The 5,882-nt window shown below is 36.3% G+C and overlaps 1 pseudogene; it reads right to left on the bottom strand.

Moving 5' to 3' along the window:
* On the bottom strand, positions 1,094-5,503 carry LOC18600521 (annotated as a pseudogene).

The raw sequence follows: 5,882 nt of genomic DNA, 5'->3' as shown, positions 1-5,882 counted from the left end.
GTCCGTGGATCCCTGGTGCATGGTCAAAGCCGCTGTTGTTGGTAGTTCATCCAATGACCAAGCTTGCTACCGTGGTGTAGGATATGTGACCTAGAAATAGAGTTAAAGAAACATCTTAAATTGGTAATGAAACAAAATCTAAAGAATCTAAGATTAGTCAGGTTTTAAAGTAACAGAACAAGAACAAGTAACCTTTGATTATTGTGTATGCAACTTGGGCAAACTGTACTCTTGCTCCTAGCATTACAGGGGTGTACAAAGGAGCCAATCCTACAATAAACTAATGTTAATTACAATTTTCAGAATAGAACAGACATCCGATTTGCTTTGGTGAACTTGGTTTTGTCCATGCCCGAAATAACCCACCCGCTTTACTTGATAAAGGACTAAAAACCCACTCCACATTGTCATTGGACCATAACCTGTTAACTTCTCTATCTTAGCAGCTAGGGGCAAAGCTACAGCATTTTTAAAGAGAGGTTGAACAGAGTAAGACACCAAATATTCTAAGAGAACTTTATATATAATTCAATTCTCACTCATCAAAATAATTAAATAAAATTTACAAAACATTGGACATATAAAAAATATACATTAATAATAATAATGGTATCATATATATATATATATATATATGACTATATAGAATTATGAGTTTTTTATGGTGGGGTGCAGGTCATGTGCACAACAGTTTTTTATGGTGGGGTGCAGGTCATGTGCACAACAGTTACCTGAGAGGACAAAGGTGTCCCTGATAATTGTGTAATTGTGATTATTAAAGGGGTCTTTGATAATCGAAAAGGGGAGAAGGTGAAAATATATACATACTACGGGGGAAGTTAAATCTAACAATGAATTAACGTTCTATCAAATTCACCCTCAATTAAAATGAATGAAGCATTAGTATTTATCAATCTTAGTTAAGTCTCTATTTACCCTTCTTTTCTGCAGGCTCAGCATGATATATATATATATATGCCCTTATTGGATGATGATTATTTCTTGATTGAAAGATAATTTAGTACTTAAAATACAAGAAATTAAAATTACTAATGAGTTTATTAGGCAAAAATAATAAAAATAGTATTAAGTCTGTTTCCAAGAAAAAAGAAAAACACTCGAAAGGGGTTAAGTACAAGCAAATTAAAACTACAACAACTATGAATCAAGTAGGAGGATTATACAAGAATGGGGCAATTCCTAAAACATTTACCCTTACTTTTAAATAAGCTGGGGTTGGGACATATGGTAGACTAACAAGCAAGAACCTAAGCATCTACATTTCATAAATTACACAAGACATTTTTGGATACTAGTATAACATATCTCATCTTTCTAACTGATCCGGTGTGTGATTGCTCGTTGCAGATGACGACGTCGTCCTACCATTCACCACACCGCTATCGACCGGTTGACTCACTCGCCATTTCCCTTCCGATTCTGTGGGCTCCATCACTTTAACGGATCCATCGCTCAAACCAATTGCAAATTGATTTGCCTCCTTCGGATGTGCAGCCACCACAAGTGGGTATACAACTTGCTTTCTGTTAAAAAAACAGTATGCTCATTATGAAAGCAACACCAGAAAAATTTGAATGGTTGCTGTAGTACATGCAATGCACCAAAACCTACTAACAGGAATTTAAAGGCGACTACAGGCACCATGCTTGCACGGGAATACAACAGATAACTTACCCCTTTAAGATTGCCTGGGACAGGTAAACTGATGAAGCAATACGACATCTAAGTCTCAGGCTATCAGCATCAAACACCCCAACATTACCATCACAAAAGGTAGCATAAACAGATTGGCTGTTGCAGGAGTATGTTGCATAAGATGTGGGCGCAGGCAGAACATCTTGAGAAACCCACTGCAGCAAATCAATGGATTAGAAAGTGTTCCCTCTGTCAAATTCAATATTATATCATTAAAATCTACACCACTTTTTGTCTTTCCAACCTGTCGTACGCGCTCCATCTTGGAGGCATTGTATATTGCTAACTGCGTTTCATGAACTACCAGCAAGCGAATTCCATCGGAGTGAAACTGTACTCGTGTGTCACCCGTAGGTGCCTTTCCAGCTGGGATTTGCATTGCAACCGATTTCGTTTTCACCCATGTAAAAATGCTCCACACACACAGCTGCAGAGAACAGCAAGATGTTAGCAAGTAATATGCATGGCCAATAGTGGGAACAAGAGTATGTAATTATCAATAAAAAAAGTTACAAGAAACACGTAAAAGGTCCTAAACCAGATGAAAGAAGAAAGCATGAGCATTATAAAAATATAAAAAATTAAACGTTAACAATTGACAAAATTATGTACAAAAACCAATTGGCAAAATTAGTTATATCTTTTCTATTTTTTAATGATTTTTTCGAAAGTTAATGGTTTTGTATCATTTACACTCCATAGATAAGATATGGACTAAAATAAGTAAAAATGACAAGCCTGGATTCCACTTACATGAGCATCAGCACCTGAAGAAACCAAGATATTGAGGCTGGTTGAAAAAGCCAAACCGGTTATTTGCGTTCGGTGACCTCTCAATTTTGATTTCACCTAAAAAATTTAAAACAGAATACATTGGGACCACTTAAGAGAACAGGATAATACAAGGGGAAGAAGAATAGTAAGAACACATCAAAAAAATGTTAGAAAGTATCACCTCATCCACCCGAACATTGTAAATATGGATAGTTGAATCCTCCATTCCAATTGCTATGATATTATTATCCTGAGGCTGGAATGCTAGGAAAGTTGAAGCTGGAGGAGGGGACATGAATGTTGTCATTACCTGCAAATCATGTGTTATTAGCATGCCAAACAAAAAGAACTATCAACACAAGAGCACATGAAGGCATACCTCGAAAGTCATCATGTTAAATAAAGAAACTTCTCCACCAGTGGCTGACATTACATAAGAATCATTATTTGAGAGTGCTATGCATGGTACAGCCTCTTCCAGGTTGACACCTGAGACATCATTAGTCATAAGAAGACCACTATTTGGTTGCCAATGCTGTGGAACAACATTGGTAGTGGCCTTTAAAGTTTAAAGGACTTTAGAGTTCTCTCCATTAAAATGAAATTATAGAGAAAATCTCGCAAGTGAAACAAGCAATGTTATTCAAGAGTAAGTGTTGTACCTTCCTAGATGGATTCTGTTCATTGCGGGGCCACTTCCATAGCTTCTGAACACCGTTTGAACCAAGTGCCAAAATACCAACACCAGAATTGGTATATAGAAGCCGAACAACCTTCAAAGAGATGCAATGATTCAGAGCTAGATAGTACAAAAGCATGGTATAAAACTGATTATTAGAAGAACTAACAAACCATGCTGGAAGTATCTGTGCTGTCAGGTAAGTTAACTAACCGGCACTGAATAGGATCCACAACTTCAGCTAATTGCCAAGGTTTAGTGTGCTCTATTGCATCATCCACAACTTTTAGAGATCTGAGACCCACATCATTGGCAAGTATTTTGAATCCATTGTCTGCTGTTGTGACAGCAAGGAGATTTCCTTCCTTACTGAATCTCACACGGGGAAGACTCTGAAGCAATTAATATGATTATTTAAAAACCAAATTTAATAGCGTACCTGATTTAAAAAGAGCTATAAAATTTGAGCATTTAACTTACAGGGAGTCCACCCTCTGCATCTGTGAAAGTGAGAAGTTTGCTATTATCCATGTCCCAAAACTTTATCTGACTATCTTCTCCTGCAGCTAAAAATTGATTTTGAGTCGTGTCAAATGACACTACACCAGCTGATTTCATTGTAAACCCAGTATAAATCCTCTTTACTACTCTTTCACTTTTATACCACTCAGCCAAATAAGATTGTCCATCTTTACTTGTCCCACAAGTGAACAATCTGAAACAAAAATTAAAAATTAATAAAAAGTTCAAAATTAGAACAAAATGAAGAACTTGTAAATTTGGACAACAAAAGGTTAATTAAAGGTGTTATAAGCAAACAAACTTTTTGGAGAATGAACACAACTCCAAGTTTTTAACAGGAAATTACTAAAATTCCTATCTTAAAATTAGTGATCATACCTATTTCCATCAGCACTGGAAAGCATTGTAGTACACCCGTGACCTAGAGCAACGAAGTCAGCTCCAAAATGCTGATCATTATATGACCAGTGTATAATTGTCCCATCAACAGCGGATGAATATATGAGCTGCAATGATGTAGATAATCAGCAAATGAAAGTATAAATTCCCATCCAAATTGCAAAGGTAAGCTAAGCATTCAGTTGAACCAACAAACACTATAATCTCCACAAGACACTGGCCTAAAAGGTTAAAAGAGAGTGAGTCAAATGTTTTGGACCAGTATGGAAATGGTTTAAGAAAGCAGGCAGCTCTGTGATGGATATTAAACCACATGGGGAATCATAAATTACAGGCGATGACTGGTGAGAGCACAATGCTATACGAAATTACGTGCATTTAACAAGGTGGCTGTGACAGCATCTTTAGGTAGTGGGGATTGGTTTGAGTTGCAGTCAAGACGGAAACAAAGGCAACTGGTGCAGCAATTTTGCAAGGAAGGCTTGGTCACTTGTTTCCTATTCTTAACACTAAAAAGTATATATAATCAATAACCAACGACATTTTACGTATATCTACCGGAATATTCTGTTCCTGATGTGGGCAGATGGAATAAACTGGTGCATCATGACCTTCAAAACTATACAGCTTTTGTCCCGTCGTTGACTCCCAGACCTACTCCATTTCTTTCATTAGGATGATAACAAGAAATATCCAGTTTAATCAAAACTTTTAGAGAAAATTTACCATCTCTCACCTTTATGAGATTGTCATCTCCACAGGTAACAATGTACTGTTGTTCGTTTGGATGAGCAAAAGCTAAGTCATTTACACCGCCAACATGGGCATCAATCTGTTAAAAAAAGAAGCAGAACAAGAAATAGTCAAACACCAGTTATGCATTCATTTACCTGGAGAAGTAGAAAAATTATCGACTAACCTCTAAGTGTTGGATTAGATCATTAGATCCATGATAAGCATACAAGTGAATTAAGTGTTTGGAAAATGCAACGCCTGCAGCAAGAAAGGCAATAAGTACAAATATATGCAAAAGCTAAATTGTCAGTAATCTATCAAAAAGACACACATCTACTAAACTTTCATCAGGACTCCATGTGACACGGCTGACAGATATGGGTGTATCATTGACCATCAAAGCCTACGAGTAACTCTTCCAACAAAATCAATTGCAAGGTTGAAACCCATAGAAATTGCCAAAACAGACATGAGTCACATAACTGCAATAGTTCAATACATTTGAAAAAGTACAACATAGAGAGAAATCTCAATAAGTAATGACACACAAACCTGAAATGTCGTTGTACATGTCGACATTTCCCACACCTTGAATGGCTTTGTAACCAACTTCTCACGCATTCCAAGTTCCCAGAGTGTGATTTCTCCAATAGCAGAACCCACTGCTCTCAAAGACATTATATGTTGAGTTTTAGGTTAATTAGAATTTTAGATCTTATTTGATTAGGATTTTTGTTTGTATACAATATTAAGTAGTTGTATAGTTTTAAACTTCTTATTCCACATCGAATCCTAATCACATTTTACTTTGGACTTTTATACTATAAAAGTAAATTTCTAGGCTTTAGAATTGCAAGTAGTACTTTGAGAGCTCTAGAGAGGGAACATCTTGTAACTATATCTTTTGCTCTAGGTAAAGCTAGAGTGGTTTGAGTAAGTGTTCTTGGGAGGTTATTGAGGAAGAGTGTGCAAGGGATCTTGGGTTAGTTTGAAAAATCATAAAGGTTAATTTATTATACTTTAAAGTCTCAATAATAGAATAACAGTTTCACTCCGT

This window comes from Theobroma cacao, chromosome 5 (genome assembly GCF_000208745.1).
Source record: "Theobroma cacao cultivar B97-61/B2 chromosome 5, Criollo_cocoa_genome_V2, whole genome shotgun sequence".
Lineage (NCBI taxonomy): Eukaryota > Viridiplantae > Streptophyta > Magnoliopsida > Malvales > Malvaceae > Theobroma > Theobroma cacao.
The sequence above is the reverse complement of the archived record's forward strand: the minus strand, read 5'-3'. Positions and strand labels throughout refer to the sequence as shown.